Here is a 23,404-nt window from a genome sequence, read left to right as displayed (position 1 = left end):
AGGGAACCCATCGTTTCGGTATCAAAGGCAAATTGGCTCCTCGTTACATCAGACCCTTTCGCATTCTTGCCAAACTGGGAGAAGTTGCCTACCAATTGGAACTACCTTCGCATCTTTCTAGAGTTCACGAGGTCTTCCACGTTTCTCAACTCAGGCGTTGCTTCGCGGATCCTATCCATGGAGTGGACCACGAAATGCTTGATCTACAAGATAACCTCTCATATCGGGAATATCCCATTCGTATCCTTGATCAAGCCGAGCGTACCACTCGACGGCATAATATCAAGTTTCTCAAGGTTCAATGGTCACACCATTCCGAGAAAGAAGCCACTTGGGAAAGGGAGGATCGTCTTCGACTCGAGTACCCCACCTTCTTTCCGGAGGATCCTAAATCTCGGGACGAGATTCTTTTGAGTGGGGGTGAGTTGTCACACCCTAGCTAGTTCAAGCATTAGAGTGTGCATCATGTTTAATTTTCTCTTAAATTTGAAATGGGGATGACAGAACCCCCAGCACCCCCCTGGAACAACTAGGGTTTAAAAAAAACTTTTTCAATGAACCTGAAATGCCCTTCTAAAAAGCCCACCCTTTTTGTTTTGGGTTAAAACCTTTGACAAAAATGGTGCACATTTTTCTAGGACATCTAAGGTCATTGGATTAATCCTTATAGTATTTGCATTTGGTCATTTAAATGCTATAAAATATTTTAAATGCTCAAATAATCATAAACTAAAATGTTGGATGTTGGATATATATTCTAAGCAGTAGCCATGATTAATTTTATGATTTATGGTAATGCCCTGGCATTTTTATTAAAGCTCTGAAGTTACAGAAATAATAGAATAAATAGAAAAACAGAAAAGGAGAGAAAGAACAGGGACTTACCTGGAGCAGCCCACCAGCCCAGCCGGCTCGGCCCTGTCCACTGGCTCTTGCCAGTCGTCCTCCTCCTCTCGCCAGGAGGACAAGAAGCGCGTGGCCGGCACCCACGGCCACCCGCCGGCCACCTCCTGCTTTCGCTGATGCCCTGGAGGCGTCTACGAGTGCCACGCCGACCCCCACGTCCCCCACGTCCCCCTCTCTTTCTCCCCACTCTCCCCGTGGCCTCTCCCCCTCTCTGGCTCTCTCCCCATCTCCCTGCCGAGCACAGCCGTCGCCGCCGACAAGCTCCACCGCAGCCACCGCCGTCCATTCGTTGCCTCGCCGTGCCAAGAAGCTTCGCCCCAGAGACGCTGCGCCGAGCTCGTCTTCAACCTCGGTCGCCGGAGATCCCCCTCGCCGCCCCGCTCGCTCCATCCCTTCCCCGAGCTCGCCGTTCGCTTCCCTGCAACCGCTATGAGCTCTGCCACCGTTTCCCCCTCTCCCCGCGCTCGTCCGCGTCCTCTAACCACCCCGGCCATCGAAGCCGAAGCTCGCCGCCGCCACCGCACGTCGCCGTCGTGGCCACAGCCACGTTGGGGTGCAACCGAGCATGCCTTCGTCTTCCACGCGCTCGCAGGAGCCCGTAGCACCCCCGCACGCCCCTCGCCATGCCTGCTAACGACTAGTTCAACCTCACCCGAGCTCCGGCCGCCGCCTAGGTCGATGCCGGCGACGTTTCCGGCCACCCCAGCTCCGGTTACTGCCACCACCCGACGCGGCTCACTCCCCGCAACACGTAGATGGTCTCCGCCGTCCTTTTGGTCGCCGGAGTGCAAAACCCGAGCCCTCCGCCGCGTCTGGCCTCGCCGGCGGCTAGACGCCGGCGAGTTTGACTCTGTTTGACCCCGTCTGGGCCCAGGTTGACTCCCCTCCTGAGTCTATGACAGGTGGGGCCGGCCTGCTAATTCGTTTATTATTAGTTTTAACTAAATTTAATTAGTTTAGTCACTGACATGTGGGCCCAGGCCCCACTGACAGCTAATTAGCACTAACATAATTCTGCTAATCAGTTGAGACACTGACAAACAGGGCCCACCAGTCAGGTTTGACCTGGCCGACCCAGTTGACCTGCTGATGTCACACCTATGTCATGCTGACGCATTAATTCAATTACTGGAATTACTTTTATATAGGAAATTCCAGAAAATAGCCAAAACTTCTAAAAATCATAGAAAATCAACCATAGCTCCAAATCAAACAAGTTATATATGAAAAATGATCAGAAAAATTAAATCTATCCATCTGTAATGGTTTCATGCATGACAAAACAAGTTAACCTTGCTGTTTAAGCAGAATAAGATAATGCACTAATAAGGCCATGTTAAATGAGCTAACATTTGAATCTTTGATTCAAATGAGTTCATCCCCTTCTGTTTTAGCTTGCATTAGGCCAAGACACTTTCATCTTGCCATGTCATAGCATGCATCATATTGTTGCATATTGTCATGTGTTGATTATGTTTGGTGTGCCTTTCGTGGTAGGTTTTGCCTCCGAGGATAACCCCAAGTATCCGTCTAAAGGGCAGTACCCTACTACCACTACATCAGGCAAGCAACCATTGATCATTCCGATACAAACCCATGTTCTCGCTTCTGCTCTTGTTTACTGCATTAAGACAATGCGTTTCAAACTGCTGTGTGCTACGGTAGTTGAACCCTTATCCCCTGCATGACCTATCATTGCCACAGTAACTAGATGAAACCCACTAGCATGTGTAGGAGTTGATTGAGCCATGTATGTGTTTCCTACCTTGCTATGCCTGCTATGCTTAGAGTTGTGTCAGGTCTGGTCCATCTGGGTGATGGGCTAGAGTGAAATGATTATATCGATAATGTGGGAGATGTGTTGAACATGTTTTGGTAAAGGTATCGATGAGAGGCCATGTAGGAGTACATGGTGGGTTGTTTCATTGAGGCCGTCCATAAGAACTGAGATCTGTATGTGTGATTTAAGATGCAGTTACTACCATACTTTGGGCCCGAAACCAATGGACCCTCTTGGCTTCTTAATCACCCTAGTACTCTGTCCAGGAGTTGCAAATAGTTTCTGGTGTTTGTAGGTTATGTCTTGGCGGCCGTGCGTAGCGCTGACCCTAGGGGTGGGCTATGTTGCGGTAGATACACCGTGGCACGGTGTACCGAGTCACCCGTTTGGTGTCTCAGGAACCCTGTTCACAACGTCCGGGGCCGTATGTGGAAACCTCGGCCGGACTCCCTGCGGATGGAACCTGGATAGGCGATACACCTGGACTAGAGACTTGAGTGTTTAGGTAGGCCATGGCCGACACCCGCGTTGGGCTTCCGCTTGAAGGTTGCCGAGTACATGTCGTGTAAATGGCGGTAAGTGGTGAAAGCGTGTATGAAGAAGTACACCCCTGCAGGATATAAAAAAACTATTCGAATAGCCACGTCCGCGGTAAAGGACTACTTGGTTGCCTATACAGTTCATAGACAAGTTAATGGATACTACTAAAAGACTCAAGATAAGTGTGAGTACCGAGGATGGCCCTCTCATAGGATGTCGAGGGAGGATCCCCGGTGGAGTATTGTGTTGGTGAGTAGTGGACTCGTGTGCAAAAACTATTTTTACTAGTGGAGTTCCGTAGGATAGTTTAGCCAAGAGTCAAAGATGGCTTGCTGCAATAACCCCACCACCTTCTTGAGAATGAGCATGTATAGTAGGATCTGATGTAAGACTTGTTGAGTACCTTTCTACTCATGTTTGCATAATTACTGTTTTCAGATGACAACACCGCCCCCTCCGATGGGTTTTATGTAGACCTTGATGTCGACGAGTGACTAGCCACCCAAGTGGTGATCCTGGCCATGGAGGGCCCTATGTAGATAGACAGGCTTCGAGAAGCCTTCTTGCTTTCTAGTGTCTGTACTCATACTATTTGCTTCCGCATGTGCTTGTATGACTTGAGTGTCGGGTCATGTGACCCCTACCTGTATGAACATGTTATGTATGGCTCTCTGGAGCTTTTAAATAAAGTACTTGAGTTGTAGAGTTTTGTTGTGATGCCATGTTGTATGTACTCATATCAGGCATATTGTGTGTATGATTGAAATGCTTGGTATGAGTGGGATCCGACAATCTAGCTGTTTATCCTTGGCAGCCTTTCTTATGGGGAAATGTAGTCTAGTGTTCCTCGAGCCATAGTAGTCCGCTACAACCCGGTTCACCGGAATCCTGCTAGCCTAGCACTACTGCTCAGGACACTTGACTGGCCGGCATGTGTTTCACTTCGTTCCTATGTCTGTCCCTTCGGGGAAATGTCACGCGATGACATCTGGAGTCCTGCCTAGCCTGCTACAGCCCGGGTTCCCCGGAGTCCTGTTAGCCCAGTGCTACAGCCCGGATTCACTCACTGATGACCGACATGCTCGATGTGATTCATGTATGCCTGTCTCCATAGGTCTGCGCCACTTTGGGTTCACGACTAGCCATGTCGGCCCGGGTTCTCTGTCATATGGATGCTAGCGACACTATCATATACGTGAGCCAAAAGGCGCAAACGGTCCCGGGCCATGGTAAGGCGACACCCGTGGGGATACCATGCGTGAGGCCGCAATGTGATATGAGGTGTTACCGGCAAGATCGATGTGACTTGGAATCGGGGTCCTGACATGTTTTGTGCGACCTGACCAATCAGCTTTGGCCAGAATCCCCTCCTCCATCCACCAGCCGGCACCACGGGGCCGGTCCACGAGTTCCTCGCCAACCGGGCGGAGAGCGATGTCGATGACCCCGACCTGGGGGCGGCGGCTTTGGAAGACGACGCCGAGGGAGGAGGCGGCCCGCGGCTCGGGGCCAGTCTAGAGGACTGGCCTGATGATGAGGTGGTCGCCCCCCGCCACCAGCCAGGAGCCAGTCATCCCAGCGCGGGCTCTTCTGCCGCGCCGAGTGCTCCAGGCGGTGGGAAAAAACATAGAGCCGTGCCGACCTTGTTCGGCAGTCGGCCGAAGAAGCCCAAGAGTTCGGCTGCGGCGACCAAGCGGGACGAGGCGGCCGCGAAGGCCATCCGCTTCTGCAAGGAAGTAAAGAAGCCGCCACTGGTCTCCGCGTGAGTATCTCGTCTTAATGCTTTATTCTTTCTTGTAGCTTTTGTCTGAGTCTTTTACTTGCTTCCATCACTTCAGGGCTCCCCTTACTCTTGAGAGGGTTGTCGCCGCCTCCGTCATGGGGTCAGTGGATACGTCCGCCACCACTCGGCGGATTGACCCCGCTGCCGACCTCTGGGAGGCGTCGGAGCGGAACGCGCAGGAGAAGCACAACGAGGAAGAGGTCGCCCGCCTGGAGAAGGTGGAGGCCGATAAGGCGGAGGCCTCCGCCAAGAAGAAACTGGCGGAGGCCGAAGCCGTCGCCGCGATGAAGCGGCAGGCTGAGGAGGCCGCGCACCGCCAGTCGGCGGTGTTCGTCACCCCGTTGAACTCTGCGCTGCCGCCTCCGGAGTTCACGGGGCAGACTGGGGAAGCCAGCAGAGGGAACCCCGTCATGGAGAGGGAAGGCGGCGACTCCTCCACGCCGGACGTGATCGTTCCGCCGCCGCCTCCGCCGCCGTCTGGGAGCGCGCAAGGCAAACAGCCAGCGGACCCTCCGGTGCCGCCGATTGAAGACGAGGTCGTGGCGAGGCTACTCCTTCAAGTCGGCTCACCAACGCGCCGCCGTCTTAGAAGGCGACCTCGGTGCCACGCCCCCTAGAGACCAGCACCGCCAGCTCGGCGATCCCGGATGCCGAAGCGACGAGCGCCGCGCCCATTGGGTGGGTGTGAGGAGGCGGCACAGGGCCACTGAACCAGGTGCTTCTGGATGTCCAAACGAAGCTTCGAGCTGAGGGCGACGCCCTCCAGAACTGCACCAAGGCCTACCTGGCATCGCGGGCAGCCGTCCGGGTATGTTTTCTCTTTGGTCCTTGTTTTCTTGTTCCTCTCTGTGGGGGCGCGCCAGTGCACCCATTGGGTGTAGTCCCCGAGTTTCGGGCCGGCTGCTGAGCAGGCGGCCTGGAACTCCACTTGGTGTGTTCCGAGTACTAACTTTTGTCTGAAACACTTGTCGCAGGATTACCACAACCTCCGCGTTACTGCCTTCAACCGTAATGTTGAAGAGCTGGGCAAGCGGACCGCCGACTTGTCGGAGAGCCGGAGTGAGTCCTTTTTCTTCTTTGCGGGGGCGCGCTGGCGCACCCACGGGCTGTAGTCCCCGAGATTCAGGCCGACTGCTGAGCAGTCGGGCCGGATCTCCCCGGCGACCCTCTTTATTGATGACTTAACGCCTTCTTTCTTCCTTCTCTTCAGAAGCCAACACTGTTCTTCAATAGCAGCTGAGCGAAGCCAACTCCGTGTTGCGTGCCAAGGGGGAGGAGTGCAGCAAGCTCACCACGGAGCGCGATCTGCTGGCCACACAATTGGCAGAGCAGAGGGAGCTGCTTATGAAGACACAGAAGGAGGCGGAAGCCGCCCTCCTGGCTGAGTTTGCGAGTGAGCGCTCCTCCTGGACTGACAAGGAGGCAATGCTGGCCTCCGGCTTCCATGAGATTGAAGACATTGTTGATGGTGAGTTTCTTTACTTTCTTTTTTTTGAGCTGTCGATTATAAGTCGTGCCGACTCCTGATTTTTGACTTGCCTCTTCGTTTTTTCCGTCTTGGCAGACTTCTTCCCCGGGCACTCGCAGGCTGCCATCCAAGCCATCGAGGCTGACCATGAAGGTCGGAGGGCAGAAGGCTCAGAGATCGCCGCCGACGCTCCCCGAACCCTTGATGAGCATATCCTGAGCATCGAGGCTCGCCTTAGGCCGACTCACCGGATGTTGCGCCGGCTTCAACGTGTTGGTGCCCGGGCGATTGCCGCCCTGTGGCCGGACATGCAGGCTCTGCGCACCCCCAGCCTGACTGCCGACTGGCTAGAGGTCGCGGCTGGTTGTCTTGAGGCCTGGAAGGGTTCCTCGGCCCAAGCTGGAGCGCGCCGGGCCTTGGAGTTCGTCAAGGCGTGGTATCCGGGGCTGGATCTAGACCGGCTGGCCACACTCCGGTCAGAGGCCCAGCCGGAGCTGGCAGCCGCGGAAGACGCCCTCATCAAGCGTGCCGCGGCGATCGCCGAGTGCACCGACACCAGCATCTTCGTCCCCGGGCGGTCTCAAGACAGCGAGGAGGTACCACCGGAGTGGTTTGGGATGAACTCAGACTACGGCGAGGACTCGTGGAGGTGATCGGCTCCAGCGTCGAGGAGGAAGGCGAGGCGGAGGACGGAGGCGAGACAGAAGCACCAGAAGACGGAGTGGACGACCAGCCTCAGCTCGACCGCGCCTCCAGCAACGAGCCGCGTGCGACCGAGCCGATTGCCGCCGGAGGTGATCAAGCCGAGACTGCCCAGCCGGCCGCCCCAACACCTGACGCTGCCGCCTCCTCCGACCCTCCGAATCCGTCTGCTGCTTCCTAAGCTGCCGCCTTATCTTTATTTTATCTGCTTTAGTAGTCTTTGAAGAACTTGTTAATTCACACAATTCCACCCGCGGGGTGTATTTTGAACTTCTGCTCGAAGATTCAGCCAAGGGCCTATGTTATGTAAATATTTATCCGAATTCTATCTTTTCTTGCTCATTGCTCTTTTGGCCTTTTCCTTTGCCGCTTTCCCTTAGTTGCCTGTCTTGCCAGTCAGACAGCCGCTCTGTGGACCGCCGTTGGATCGAATGCTTGGCTACTTTGGGAAGGCAAGTACTTAGCCGTTTTAGAGTTTTGTAGCAAGTTGGATAGAAGGCGGTGAGCCAACTGGTTAATAGTCGGTTTGTGAAAAGAAAAAGGAAGGCTGGAAGCCGTCTTAAGCTATGTTTTATGCTTTGGGTCCTTAGCCATTTTTCATGCGAGCGCCCATTCTGCCTTACTCCTGCCTACCGTACAGTTGCTCTGCGAGCTACGGCTTCTGACAGGAGATGGCTTAGACGCCACACACTACTTGTCCGGCTGCAGGAAGCTTTTCATAGTGCAAGGCGGCAAGTCCTCGGGCCGACCTATCGAGCCCGGTTCTAAGCGGCATAACAAAGAGTAACATACTTGGAGGCATAATTTTTATCATATAGACAAAAGAGGGCAGTCCCCGAGCTCGCCTCGGGGGCCCCAAAGTCTTGGTACTTTAATACAATAGGTAGCGTGGTACATACTGCATCAACTGTAAAATCTTCGGAGGAGATTTGCATTCCATGGCCTCTCCGTCTCTTTGCTGGAGTCGTCCCTCTTGCGTGCTCGGGGCTTCTGAGCGTCAATCAGGTAGTAGGAGTCGTTGCCCAGTACTTTGTTGATGATGAAAGGGCCTTCCCAAGGCACCGACAGCTTGTGTTGGCCGGCTGTTCGCTGGATCAGCCGGAGCACAAGGTCGCCCTCTTGGAAAGATCTCGGCTTGACCTGCCTGTTGTAGTATCGGTGCAGGCTCTGTTGGTAGATGCTGGACCAGCTGAGTGCCAACAGCCGGCCCTCTTCCAGCAGATCGACGCCGTCTTGACGTGCTTCTTCTGCCTCCTCCTCGGTGTACATGGTGACTCGCGGGGAGTCGAACTCTATGTCTGTTGGGATGACGGCTTCAGCACCGTAGACGAGGAACAAAGGTGTGAAGCCGGTTGACTTGTTTGGAGTCGTGCGCAGACTCTAGAGGACGGCTGGCAACTCATCGAGCCAGCAGCCAGCCGAACGCTCCAGAGGCTCGACCAGTCGGGGCTTGATGCCAGACAGGATGAGGCCGTTTGCTCGCTCCACCTGGCCGTTTGACTGTGGATGGGCGACGGACGCTAGGTCCAGTCGGATGCTCTGTGTTGCGCAGAAACGAGCCAAGGCGCCTTTGGCAAAATTTGTGCCATTGTCGGTGATGATGCTGTGTGGTATGCCGTACCGAATTGTGATATCGGAGATGAAAGTCACGGCAGTCGGATCGTTCGGTTTCTTGATTGGCTTCGCTTCTATCCACTTGGTGAACTTTTCCACTGCGACAAGTAAGTGAGTTAAGCCACCTCGTGCCGTCTTGAATGGTCCCACCATGTCCATACCCCAAACAGCGAAAGGCCAGGCAATGGGGATGGTCTTGAGTGCGGAAGCCGGCTGATGCGGCTTGGAGTGGAACTTTTGGCACCCTTTGCATTTTTGGACCAATTCCTTGGCCTCTTCCAAGGCAGTCGGCCAGAACAAACCATGTCGAAAGGCTTTGGCGATGAGTGCTCTTGAAGTCGCATGGTGGCCGCACTCGCCTTGATGAATGTCTTTGAGGATTGCTTGGCCTTGCTCTGGCTCTACGCAGTGCTGGTAGACACCGGTGACGCTGCGTCTGACCAGTTCTCTGTTGACTATGGTGTAGGCTGCCGCTCGATGTTGTACCTGCCGAGCTAAGGTCTCATCAGTTGGCAGCTCTTTGCTCACCAGAAATTTGAGGATGGGCTGGGCCCATGAGGGTGCTGCTATTTCTTCGACTTCCAGAACTGCGACTTGGACGAGGGCGGCTGGGCTGGGAGGCGGCGGGGTGGAGTCCGGCCTCGACTGTGGCGGTTTTGGAACCATCTGCCGAAATCCCCGTACTATCTGCCGGGGCTCTGGAGTCGGATCCGACTTCTTCGGGAGGAGCCGGCATGAAGATGGAGTCTGATTCTGGTGAAGGCTTGACAGACGGCTTGAGGAGGCGTTGAAGGGCGACGCCGGATGGTATTGCTTGGCGGGTAGAGCCGATTTGTGCCAAGGCGTCTGCTTGGTCATTGTCGTTTCTTGGCACATGGAGGAATTCGCACCCCTCAAAATACCCACTGAGTTGCTGCACGAGGAAACGGTAACTCGCCATGTTCGCATCCTTGGCGTCCCAGTCGCTAGATGACTGCTGGACCACTAAGTCCGAGTCGCCATAACACAGGATCCGGCGAATGCCGAGTTCTTTGGCAAGCCGGAGCCTGTGAATGAGCGCCTCGTACTCGGTGACGTTGTTGGAGGCGGCAAAATGGATTTGCAGTGCGTATTTGAGCTTGTCGCCTTTGGGAGAAGTGAGGACAACGCCGACTCCCAAGCCGGTGCGCATCTTGGATCCGTCGAAATGCATCCGCCAATGAGTGGAGTTGGGCGCTGGAGGTAGGTACTGGGTCTCGGCCCAGTCGACGAGAAAGTCGGCCAGTGCTTGCAACTTAATGGCGGTGCGGGGCTGGTAGTGGATGGTGTAGGGAGCCAGCTCTATGGCCCACTTGGCCACTCGGCCAGAAGCATCTCGGCTTCCGATGATCTCGACAATTGGGGCCATGCAGACCACAGTGATTTGGTGCTCTTGAAAGTAGGGCTTCAATTTCTTGGCAGTAAAGTGCACGCCATAGCACATCTTCTGGTAGTGGGGGTAGTTCTGCTTGGACGCTGACAGTACTTCGCTAAGGTAATATACCGGTCTCTGGACAGGTAGTGCCTTGCATTCCTCCTTGCGTTCTACTACAATGACTGTGCTGACTACCCGGCTGGTGGCGGTGATATACAGGAGCATAGGTTCCTTAGGAGTCGGAGCCGCCAGAATAGGTGGAGTAGTCAGCATCTTTTTCAACTGGAGAAAAGCTTCGTCCGCCTTGTGGTTCTACTCGAAAAAAAGTGATCTTCTTCATGAGTTGGTATAAGGGGAGAGCTTTCTCGCCCAGCCGTCTGATGAATCGGCTGATGGATGCCAGGCAGCCGGTGAACTTTTGCACGTCCAGCAGTTGGCTGGGTACCTCCATCCTCTCAATGGCCTTGATCTTTATAGGGTTGCATTTTATGCCACGTTCAGAGACCACGAAGCCAAGGAGCTGGCCGGCTGGTACTCCGAAGACGCACTTCTCGGGGTTGAGCTTGATCTAGAATCGGCGCAGGTTCTCAAAGGTCTCCTTGAGGTCTTCCAGCAGTGTTCCACACTTTTCCGTCTTCACCACCACATCATCCACATAAACGTGGGCGTTCCTGCCGAGCTGCTTGAGGAGGCACTTCTGCATGCAACGTTGGAAGGTGGCGCCAGCATTCCTCAAGCCGAACGTCATGGTGAGGTAGCAAAAAGCTCCAAACGGCATGATGAAGGCGGTCTTCAGTCTGTCAGCTGGGTTCAGCTTGATCTGGTGATATCCTGAATATGCATCCAAAAAGCTCAACAGCTCGCATCCGGCGGTGGAGTCTATCACCTGATCAATTCTTGGCAGAGCAAACGGGTCCTTGGGGCAGGCCTTGTTGAGCCTCGTGTAGTCAATACACATTCGCCACTGCTTGTTTTTCTTCAGTACCAGGACCGGGTTGGCTAGCCACTCTGGAAAGAATACTTCCATAATGAAGCCGGCTGCTAGGAGTCGGGCTATCTCTTCTCCGACAACTCTTCTCTTCTCTTCTGATAGGCGGTGCAGGGGCTGCCTGACCGGCTTCACATCAGATCGGACATGTAACTTGTGCTCGGTGAATTCCGTCGGTACACCTGGCATGTCTTTGGGGGACCATGCGAAGATGTCCCGATTCTCACGGATGAAATCGACGAGCCCGCCTTCCTATTTGCTGTCGAGGTTTGTGCCTACGATAGCATACCTCTCCGGGTGCTCTGAATCCAAGGGTATCCTCTTTATCTCCTTGGCCGGCTTAAACGAACCCTCAGCCTCCGACTCCTTTGGGTTAGGCGACATCTCTGGCTGCTTGCCAGCCATCGCCACAACCCGTTCGAGGAGCCGCTTCTCGGCTGCGATCACCAGGGACTCGGCCAGCCGACTGCTCTCAGCCGCACAGGCGGACGACTTCCGGTAGTCGCCGGCTACGGTCAAAATTCCCCTGGAATTGGGCATCTTCATTTTGAGGTAGGCATAGTGGGGGACCGCCATGAACTTGGCCAGGGCGGGTCGGCCAAGTAGTGCATGGTATGGGCTCTCGAGGTCCACCACCTCAAACCAAACCGACTCTCGGCGAAAGTGATCTTTGTCTCCAAAGAGGACATCCATCAGGATCTTGCAAATTGGAGAGCAGGAAAGCCCAGGAACAATGTCATGGAACACAGTCCGGCTGCTCTGAAGCTGCCTTTGCTTGATCCCCAGTTTCTCCATGGTGTCCTTGTACAGAATGTTGATGCTGCTGCCTCCGTCTATCAGAACTCGCGAGAAACGAGCGGCTCGTCTATCCGTGGCAAAGGTGGCATCCAAGACCAAGGCATAAGAGCCCGGACTCGGCATCACCTCTGGGTGATCGGCCCTGCTCCAGCTGATAGGCTTCTCGGACCAGTGCATGAACTCTGGCGTCTCTGATGCTACCGCATTCACCTCTTGTCGCTGCAGCCGCCTACTGCGTCGATCATCAGCCATACTGGTAAAGACCATGTAGGCTCCGTGCTCTTCGGGGTATTCGTCTTGTACTGCGCCGACTGGCCTGACAGCCAGTTTCTAGGGCGGAGGCGGAGGCGGCTGCCCAGCAGGCGGGGGAGGTAGGAGGCCATTTCCCTTGGCGATCCTAGTGAGCCAGTGGCACTTCTGGGTGGTGTGATTCGATGGCTTCGCGCCACTATGGAACTTGCAAGGTCCATCCAGAGTCTGCTCGTAGGAGAAGGCCGGCAACCAGTTGGGCTTGCCACCTTTCTGTCGCTTGGGTGGAGGCTGCCCATCCGGCTGCTGGGCTTCAACCGTCGCGACCTGCCGGCTGCTGGAAGCCGGCGGCGGGGGCTTGCGCTTGTGGTCGCTCTGCTGTTGCCACCGACTGGCGTCTCCTGCTGGAGTTCTTGGAGCCTGTGGGGTCACTTTGCCAGTTGCGCTAACTTGAATCTCCGCCTTCATGTAGGAGTCGGCCGTGGCATACTTGTCTGCTATGATCAGCAGCTCGTCGAGGGTTTCTGGCTCGTCGCAGAGGAGCTTGTGCTTGAGGAGGGTGCCTTCTCTGCACCCGGCTGTGAAGTACTCGATAGCCTGCACCTCGTGCACGCCCTCGCAGGAGTTCCGGAGCTCGGCCCAACGCGTGAGGTAATCGCGAGTCGACTCGTCGGGACCTTGCATGCACAAGGAAAGCTGACGAGGCTTGGGAGGATGCTTGTATGTGCTGGTGAAGTTGCGGACGAATGCTTCGGTGAAGTCGACCCAGCTATTGATGCTGCGGGGCTTCAGGCTGTTCAGCCATGTCCGAGCCGTGCCCTGGAGCATGAGCGGAACATATTTTACGGCGACACGCTTGTTGCCGTTCGCTATGCTGACAGCCATGGAGTAGTCGACCAGCCAGTCTTCCGGCTTCACGGAGCCGGTGTACTTGGGCGTGTCTCTTGGGAGCGTGAACCCTTTGGGAAAGGGCTCGTCTCGAATGCGGGGCCTGAAACAAGGCGGACCCAACTCATCTTCTTCTTCCAGCGCTAGGGATCAGTGAAGTCGGTCGATCCGGTGGCGGGCGTTGTTTTCTCCGACTCCCTCTCGGCGGCCAAGGCGGTCGCCGAGAGTCGGATGGTCAACAGGCGGCGGGGAGACTCGCCTCTCCTTGCAAGGAGGAGGAGGCGGACAGTCGTCCCATCGTTCCACTGCTCTCGGGCGGCCATCTCGGTCGCGCTCTATGGTAATGTGAGTCCGATTGTGGCTGACAGTCGGATCCTTGTCTCTTCTTCCTCGGGCGCCGCCAGTCGGCGTTCGAGATGTCGCGCCTTGATCTCGGCGAAGGTCATCGTTTTGCCGCTACGGCGCTTCTGTGCGGCAACCGGCCTCGTTCTGCGTGGCAGCCGCGTCGAGGAGCCGCTGGACTCGCTCCATCATCAGGTGGCGCTCTTCACCCTTGAAATTGTCTAGCTCATCCGCCGCCGCCTGGGCGGCTCGGATGTTCTCCGCTGGTGTAGCATACACAGGGCGACTTGCCCCGAATAGGTTGGCGATGGCTACGCCGCGCTGCTGGACCGCGCCAAGGCGGCTGGCCCTGCTGGGGCCGGCGAGCCGCCAACAGCGCGATACATCTCTCGCTGGTAGGCTCCCGACAAGCGTCTCATGCTAGCCAACTTATTCGCTCCTTCAACGAGCTGAAGGCGGCGCGCCTCCAACGTCTCCGCGTCAGCGTCTTCTGGAATGGGCACAGTCAGGTCTTGTAGCGTCGCGCCAAGTGGGTCATGCGCTCCTCCGCCGGGAGGCTCGTCATGACTGATGACGAGTACCTCGGTGACGGTGCTTCCGCCGCTCTCCCCATGAGGGAGAGGCTCGTCGTAGACCACCACATTAGTGGGGAACGCGTCGAGCGACGCGGTGTCGGAGTCGGCCAGCATCGGGTCGGTGGAACCTACGAACTCCAAGTCCACGGCAAGCTCGCCGGAGACGTGGAGTTGATTGAGGAGGCCCGCGAGGAGGCTCTCGGAGCCGCCCGTGCCTGCGTTGGATGCAGGTTCGTCGGAGAGGCGAACCTCGCCGACAAGTTCGGCGAGGTAGCTGGCTGCGCAGGCGATCTCAACGCCGCGCAGCGCGTCAGTGCTGACTCCGTCTGGCGTGCCTGGCTGGCTGCGCTCGCCCGGGAGGAAAAGGGTTCCCGTCCAGAGCAGTTCTCCGGACGGCGGTGCACCACGCCCCACGGTGGGCGCCAAATGTCGGGGGTTGGGTGCGACATATGCCAAAGGATGGCTTATCATGGTGGGGGCGAGTAGAACGTCGCCGGTGCCTGGAAATGGGATGAGGCGAAGACATGCTCGCCGGCGAATCTTACCTAGCTTCAGGGCTCTCCGGGGAGATAATACCCCTACTGCTGCTCTGCGGGGTCTCCGCATGATCACTATGGAAAAGTGTTTACACGATTGCTCCTTGAGCTGTTTCCTAGAGGTAGGAGAAGGCAAGGCTAGCTCTTTCCTTCCTATATGATCCGGTCTAGTCCTAATGGATTCCAACCCTTTGCATGGGTGCCCTGGGGGTTTTATATAGGCCTACACCCTAGGGGTACAATGGTAATCCGGCTGGACGTGGGCCCAGCCGTCAGTCTCTTCGGCCGCCGTTTTTTCCGCCGACTCCTGGGGCCCGCCGACTGGTGGGCCCCGCCGACTGGCCCGGTACGGAGCTGACAGGCCGCGTCCGCCGCGGGCGGGTCTTGCCGGCTGCTGATTACTATAGCTGTGCTTCTAATGATGCGGACTTCATCATGGAGTCGTGGCAACAGCCCCGCCGCCTGGCGGGCGATCACTATTGCCACTCTCCATCACATCTGGTTAATGGTGCGTGGGCCCTGGGGGAGGAGTCGGCCGACTCTCGGGGGCCGACTCTCGACGGGTCCGACTTGTGGCGCACTTGCCGTCTTCTGGGATCCCGCTGGCCGATGGGACCCGCCGCCCAAAGGTCGTACAGACAAGCCATCGTGAGCGCGGAATTCGGTCCACCGGTGCTGATGTCAGGGCCAGCATGGCAACAGTGCCACGCCGCACGGAGATCTCCGTGGGTACGGCGTACTGTGACCATGCTTGCCTTTGGAAAGGGGTGGGAGCAGTCTTCACTGTAGCCACTCCCCTGTCCTGTCCCTCTTGATGAGGACATGGGGCTTTGCTGGAGTCGCGGGCCAACTCCCCAAGGCCGGCTTCTTGGGAAGTCGTCAGTTAGGAGTCAGTTTGTCCTGAAGTCGTCCCTGGGACTCGGCCGCGAGTGGCTAGTCGGTGGCCTTGCCGCCGACTTCTCAGAAGGCGGCTCTTTGTCCTGGGGTCTTGAGGGGCGCAGCCCGCCCCGATGTCTTGAAAGGTTCTGGGACTCGGGTTAGCCTACCCGTGGCCCATTACTCCGACACCCTCCCTAAACTACATGTCAAGTGCCTCTCTGCTACCATTGCGTTCAGTTTCGACAGTAGCATTCAGATTCCACAGTAAATTTCAGTTTCAACAGTTAAGTTCAGAGTCAATAGTTTTTACCTCATCTATTGTAGTCAGGTGGTTTTTGGTGATGTTAATTTTACATCCATTTTACATCATCTATTGGAGATGCTATTAGAATCCCACTTGAGATTGACAATGTCTGTCTTGTGCTGCTTCAGCCTTGACGTCTTACGGCTCACCGGAGCTGCTCCAACGACAGAACGATCCATCACAATAGAGCAGTGCCCTGGACGCCGTCTACAGATTCCTCAGATCTTCCTCCACACCTCCGATAGCCACCTCTGCCTCAACTGCTTCAGCGACCAACCCAATGATCCTAAGGTCGACTCGGCTATGGCAAAGAGGTTGTACACTTGTTGCATCACTTATTACTATACATTCACGTCGATCCATTAGGGCTATTTTGGTTCAACGGAAAAACGTCGATCCACTTGTTGTTACCATCACTCTAAATTTCTGCATGCTCTCCTTACATAATCTCACCATATTTTTTTCGTATGCATGTCAGATATTGTACACAGTCATGCTGAACATGTAGAGAAAAAGAGAAGAGTTTTGCGCGACAATACAATGTCATGCTGATATCGCTCCATGGTGGGTTCAATGGCAAACCCTCCCCACCCCTCTCCAGATTGTAATCCAGAGGAAGATATCTGTTCTGAGGCAGATTCAGACGCCGCTGACCACTCCTATTTACCCCCCCAAGGTGTTTGCTCTACCTTGGCATGATGATTTTAGTCATATCATGCATATGTTGCCTTGCAGTGCCTACTTTTGACATCATATATGTCATCTGCTTAGTTTAGACATGTTCTGTAATGCCACCTGTTTAGTTTCTATATCATATATGGGAATTATGCAGTCTCATGTCTTTTAGCCAGCCATAATATATGTGAAATGTGCAATTCCATCCTATTTAACCAGGCATCATATATTTGAATGATATCTTGCCCATCCTTTTCTTCATTACATTCCCATTTGTCGACAATATTTGTACATTAAACTACTCTTCCTGTGAATCAGCCATTTGGGTGGGAGATGGAAAAATCTGGAGTGAAAACAAGGCCTTCAGAGCAGACAGTGCTACCTGTCGAAGCAGATCTCTTGTTGGGTCCCGATAGCTCCTCAGAGATGGATTCAGAGACAGATGACCAGTCCTATTCCCCCACTGAGGTGTATGCTCTAACTTGGCATAGTTATACTGCTCATATCATGCATACGGTGTCTTACATTGCATAGTTTAGACATCATATACACAATATTCAACACCATGTTCTTAGTTCAGACATCATATCAAATGCCCTCTGTTTAGCATATAAATCACATATGTGAATTAAATGATGCGATCCTGATTACTTAGATAACATGTAGGTGAATTATGTCATGCGATCCTGTTTAGTTATTCATCATATCTTTGAATTATGTTATGCTATGCTATCCAGTTTAGATAGACATCATATATGTGAAATTATGTCATGCTATCCCTTTTAGTTAAACAATATACATGTCAACTATTTCATGCCCTCTTTTTTCCACACTATCTACTGCATATGTCTCTCATACAATGTCTGTACATTCAACTATGTTTCCTGTTTATCAGCCATTTGAATTGGAGCGGGTGATGCCAGTATCTAGCGGACTAAAAACACGGTCTTCAAATAAAACAGTGCTACCTCTTGGTGGAGATAGCACCCCGGTTGTACATGCACAAGAACCAGCCCTACCACACATAACCCAAACTATCACAGATTGTACCCCTACTGCGATGGATAGAGAACCAGCTTCACCCAATCTAACCCCAACCCCAGCCGATAGTAACCCAGTTCATGTTGACACAGCACCATCTCCACCACAGAGCTCCCAAATAAGAGCAGTTGGTAAGGCAGCTCCAGTGCCCAAAGGGCCAGTACTATCACGGCGAACCCCAACTCCACCAGTTAGTACGCCTATTCCTGTGGAGGAAGCACAACCAGCTAGTCGTAGTTTAGCATCTATCGCATTTGATGTTGTTAAATCGTATGTGCATATTTTCCCATCTTGGAAATATTATACTGAAGATGAACGAAAATACCAGTTGCAGGTGTTTGTCCAGGAATTATGTGTAAGTAATGTTATTCATGGCAATTACTTTGCTTCGTCCCATACATCCTAATTCCATGATGGTTATAATACAGCAATTTTTCTCATTTTTCTCTATAGAGAAGGACCGATTTGGAAACTCAGGATGAGGTAACCTGTGCTAATACCTCTACTATCTTCAAGAATGCTTGGTGGCAATATCGGAATTACCTGAAGAAAACATAATTCACCGGCAAAGAAACTCATCAAATTCCCTTACGTTCTCCTGAGACACATTTACTGGACGATGACTGGGAACGCCTTGTTCTGTACTGGTCCCGAACCAAGAATGTGGTAAGGTCTATGAGCTCATTTTCTATTTTTAAATATTATATTCTTGCATCTTACTGTACTCTTTTCATGTAGAACAAGTGCCTAAACCTGAAGAACAACTTTCTAATTTAAGATTCCATTGCTATCATAGTTCAAAAAAGCGCTAGGCGTTAATTGTGCGTTTTGCCACCGCCTTGCGCTTTACTGACCAAAGCGCATGCTTATGCGCAGTTATGCACAGATTATGTGTAGTTATGCGCAATGCGTTTTGCCAACACCTAGAGCCTTGGCACGCTTAAGCGCTCGCTTAGGCACACCTTGTTTATCTACGATTGCTTTGCTCTTGTATCACTGTATTTACTCATACAAACTTATTTTAAAATTGAAGGATCCAATCGAAACTCCAATGGCACATCAGGTATGTTAACGCATGTTTCTTTAACTGGTTTTCTCTTATCAATAGCTCTATTGATTTCAATTTCAATTGTGTATACAGTTGACTTTCATATCATGCACATTACTAGCAACATAACAGAGCCAATAGTGTTGTTGTACATGTAAACCCGTGGTACCCATCTGAAATCTTGTTGTGCCGTGTAGTTTCCCACGCTTTGTATTCTTTCACTGCTGCTTTGTCTTGAACTAATATGATTTGAACCGTGTCTCTATTTTGATTTGGCAAGACAATGCAGTGACCATAGGGCATAGATATATGTTTGTTTGATGCTTTTATTATGTACTAGTACTTGGCAATAGAAGACTTGGTAGTTTAATCCTGTCCACCTTACTAATGAACTGGTTCACCGAAATGAGTTTCATATACTAGTACATGCTAAACTTGTTATGTGTCTACTTCTTTCTTCTTTTAGAATGCTGACAGAATATTGGGGAAAAGTGACTTATTAAGCAATGGTAAAGGAAGTAATGCAGGTAAGGTTCAGGATAGTGACGCATCCTTGTTGGTATCCAACAAAGCTGATAAAATAGCTAAGGAAGACTATCTTGAAGACAATGAGACAACCCCAAAGTCCTGTCTTGGTTTAGTGTTCGAGTTACTGGCCACTACCGCTTGCACAAGCTATTCAAACTCACTGTCTGAATCAGTTCGGTTTCTTGAGTCTCAACTACAAGCTGAAAGACATCGATCAGCTGTGCTGCGACAAGAAGTGGAAGGACTGCGGATGTCCCTGGAGCATTCAGATGCATACTTTCTGGTGCAACAACAAGCGTTGGAGGATTTTTAGCGCCAAACAAGACAAAGCTAATCAGCTTGCTAAGCTTATTGCCAGCATGGTGGATACCCAGGATAACGTTTCTTGAGCTCTTCTAAAGTTGTTTCAGTTATGCTCTTGTTTTGCTGCCGCGTTTATTTGTACTGGTGGCCAATTTTGACGGCCAGTGTATGTAATGTGATACTTTGTTCCCTATATTTGCACTGGTGGCGAACTTTGATGCCCAGTGGATGTAATATGTGTAATAGCGGTAATAGGCTAGCGTTAATTGCTTGCTTATTTATTTCCTTATTGTCTTGTTTAGTTGTTTGCTTGTAGTCACTGCAGTTCTTTATCTGTTTTTTTCTAGTGGCCACAATAGCCTATTTTTGGTAACTAGGCCAAAATAATCATGGCAACACACCGACTGTTGTAACCATGGGCCTCCTGTAGGCCGTATGATCCATGGGCCTTCGTCCGGCCGTAGGATCCATCGGCCTTCTATACGGGCCTTAGGGTCCATGGGCCTTCTACGGGCCGTACTATGCATGGGCCTCATACGGGCCGTAGGATCCATGGGGCTTCTACGGGGCATGTCATCATTTCGCCAATCATGGGCCGTACTATTCATGGACCATAACGGGCCATTAATAGGCCGTATTTGATAACTCTATGAAAACAGCCCAATGGGTTTTTTTTGACATGAAAACGGCCCAACGTATTAACGGTCCGCAAACGGGCCGACTGTAACGACGGAAGCAGAAAATGACAGTAATAGGCCATATGTAACCGAATGCTGCAAATGAGCCCAAGAATCAATAGGCCCTGAGAAGGCCGAAAGATAACTTGGGCTAGAAACGGCCTAATGGAATAACGGGCCGTTAATGGGTATAAAGTGATACACTGTTCATTACGGGCCAGTTTCACCATGGGCCGTTAATGGGCCAAGAGTTACGAAGGTCCTCATATGGGCCGAAAGAAGTCATGGGCCACACATGGACCGGAAGTTAAAGCGGGTTGAATCATATTGGACGGCCCAGACGCTACTGGGCCTAATTCGGATAGGGCGTAACGGGCCCTGGGTTAGCGGGCTGTAAATGGGCTATATGCGAACATGCTGTTAACAGGCTTTTTGTGGGCCGGCCCGCCACCTTTTGACCAAGTCAAATGGGCCGGCCTTTTCACAGGAATGGGCCTCTGTTGGGCCGTGCCACGTGTCGCCATATCATAGGCGCCTGCGGTCCAATGAGCGGATGACATCTGTCCCAATGGTGAGCCGACACGTGTTTCCTCCAGCCAATGATGATTTTACACATGGAAAATCCCCATTGGTCGGGGCTGTTAACGGGTTATCGGATCCAAAACCCGACCCGATAGATTAACGGCTTTCCGTTACGGTGGATGCCACATGTCGGTCACCCTTGACGAAAGCACTTCTATGACGCGCGATTTATCGTCATGGAAGTGGACACTTCCGTGATGATAATTTTGGTAATGTCATGGAACACTTCTACGACAGCACAGGTATGACTATCTTGATTCTGTCATAAATTTGTCATGGATGTACATGCATGACAAAAACGCGACCTACTGTGACAAACACGTATCATCACGGAAGTGTATTTTTTTTGTAGTGACGGGAATTGCTGTCAAGTTAGTTTTCATCATGCTCATATGATTCACGTTTGTAACTTTGATAATTTGATATGTGGGTGGACCGGTGCTTGGGTGCTGCCTTTGCTACAAAAAGGATTGGGCCACCTTGCTGCATATTATTTACTTTTGTTACTTGTTTCTCGTTACAAATTATCCTATCACAAAACTATCTGTTACTACTTATTTCAGTACTTCCAAAGAATACCTTGCTGGAAACCGCTTATCATTTCCTTCTGCTCCTCGTTATGTTCGACACTCTTACTTATCGAAAGGACTACGATAGATCCCCTATACTTGTGGGTCATCAAAGAGCCTTGGTGAGATCGCCTGCCTGGGCCTTCCTTTTCTGCTCCAAGGTCTCACTCTTGTTGGCAGCATCTTGGAGCTCCTGCTCCACTTCTTTCACCCTCTCCTCATACTTGCGGCGGGTGACCTACTCGGCCTCTAAAGCCGCAGCTGCTTTGTCAGCGGCCGCTTGGCTTGCCCGCGCCTGCTCCTTGGCTTGGGCAAGGGCGCTATTCAGGTCCTCGACCTCGGTCGCCCTATCTGAAAATATGATCAGCAACACATGAGATTAGACTCCGCATTGACATATTCCTTTAAGTGTGTCAATAATTTTTTCCAACCATACCTTGCAATTCCTCAAATCGCTTGTTGGTGCGGACAAGTTCTTCATCGGCCCGCTCCAACCTCTGCTTAAGTTCGGCCACTCGGGTGGTCGGGTGGTTGCCGCTAACAGTGAAGCATGTTTATCAACATAGACACGTATATTATCTCCTGTGAGTAACTATTTGATCCTCTGGACAGCCCTTCTTTGCAAAAGACAAACTGAGTCTTAGGGGATACTATCTATAGATAGGCACATTTTTTGCATTTACAAAGCAACTAAGAATACATCACATACCTTGTAGCCTGTTAATAGGCTGGTGAAGGCTTCATTCAGTCCGCTTTTGACGGACTGAACCTTCTCAACCACCATGCCCATCAGGGTATGGTGCTCCTCCATGACGGAAGCTCATCAAAGTGCTTCCATCAAAATGTGCGGCGACTCCGGATTGATGGAGGCTGCCAGTGGATTCGGCACTCCCCCCTCCTTCAAAGGGGGTTGCTCGCTCAACTCCGGAGCCGTATGGGTCTCTGGAGTGGTATTCGGCTGGGGACCGGACTGGTCCGGCCCCCCGTCGTTAGTTTCCATGGGGGTTGTACTCCCCATGTTCTCGGCTGCCGAGGCATTACCTTTTGGCGCCGTCTTGGCAGCCTTCCGCACTTCTCCCTGGCCCGGAGAGGTCCTTTGGGATAGCACCTCGGTGTCATCCATGGCATGTGGCAGAGAAGCTCGTGGAGGTGTCTCGCTCTCCACCATTTCTGGCGCCAGAGAGTTCCCCGAGGATGATGATTGTTGGGGGAGATCTTGAGCCGGACTGCAGCATGAAACTTAAAGGTGTTAAAATCACAATCGTAAAAACTAGATATGTCTGCGGTATCCTTGGACACTTACGATGCGGCCAGGGGCTTCGGCCTAGGACGCCACTCGGGGAGGGCTTCAGCGTCCGAGTCCGAGTCATCGGAAAGGGAGATCTTTCCCTTCTTGGACGCCTCCGCCTCTAGGTCCACGGAGGCCGCCCTTTTCTTCTTCCCCCTTGAGGGGAGATTTGCTCTCCTCCTCCCCTTCATCGTCTTCATCTCCCTCGTGGGAGGAGGGGGCTTCGATATCTCCGAACGTAGCGTCCGAAGTACCTTTACGGCGGAGGCCACTTTTTGCCTCCTTCCCCTTCTTCTGGGTCTTCTTCTCTGGCACCTGGTACGGCGTCGGGACCAGCATCCTCGTTAGTAGGGGAATGGCTGGGTCTTCAAGTAGCAGAGCCGGACACTTAATCCGCTCCGCCTTCTTCGTCCATCCCTGAGGAGAGAATAAAATACTAAGCATACCCTTTGATTTACAAGTTGAAGTTGTGTTCAGAAATCAGAAAACTTACTGGAGTGGCCGGATGAGCGCAGTCGAGGCCGTTGTCTTCGGTCATTTCCGGCCACGTCTTTTGGGCCTTGAAAAGCAGCTTCTAGATCTCTTCGTGCGTCGTGCTGAAGAATCACTGCAGGGTCCGAGGGCTAGCCAGATTGAACTCCCACATGTGGAGAGGCCGGCTCTGGCAGGGGAGAATCCGGTGAAAAAGCATCACCTGGATCACACCAGCAAGGCTGGTGTTCTTCTCCATCATATTTTTATGCGCTTCTGCAGTGTCATCACATCATCGGACGACGCCCAATCCAAGCCCTTGTTAATCCACGATGCAAGCCGCATTGGGGGTCTATATCTAAACTCAGGAGCGGCCGCCCAGTTGGCGCCGCGGGGTTCGGCGATGTAGAACCACTCCTGCTGCCATATCTTGACAGTCTCCACGAAGGCTCCTATTGGCTAGGTGACGTTGGGAAG

Source organism: Triticum urartu, chromosome 7, assembly GCF_003073215.2.
Source record: "Triticum urartu cultivar G1812 chromosome 7, Tu2.1, whole genome shotgun sequence".
Taxonomy (NCBI): Eukaryota; Viridiplantae; Streptophyta; class Magnoliopsida; order Poales; family Poaceae; genus Triticum; species Triticum urartu.
The sequence above is the reverse complement of the archived record's forward strand: the minus strand, read 5'-3'. Positions refer to the sequence as shown.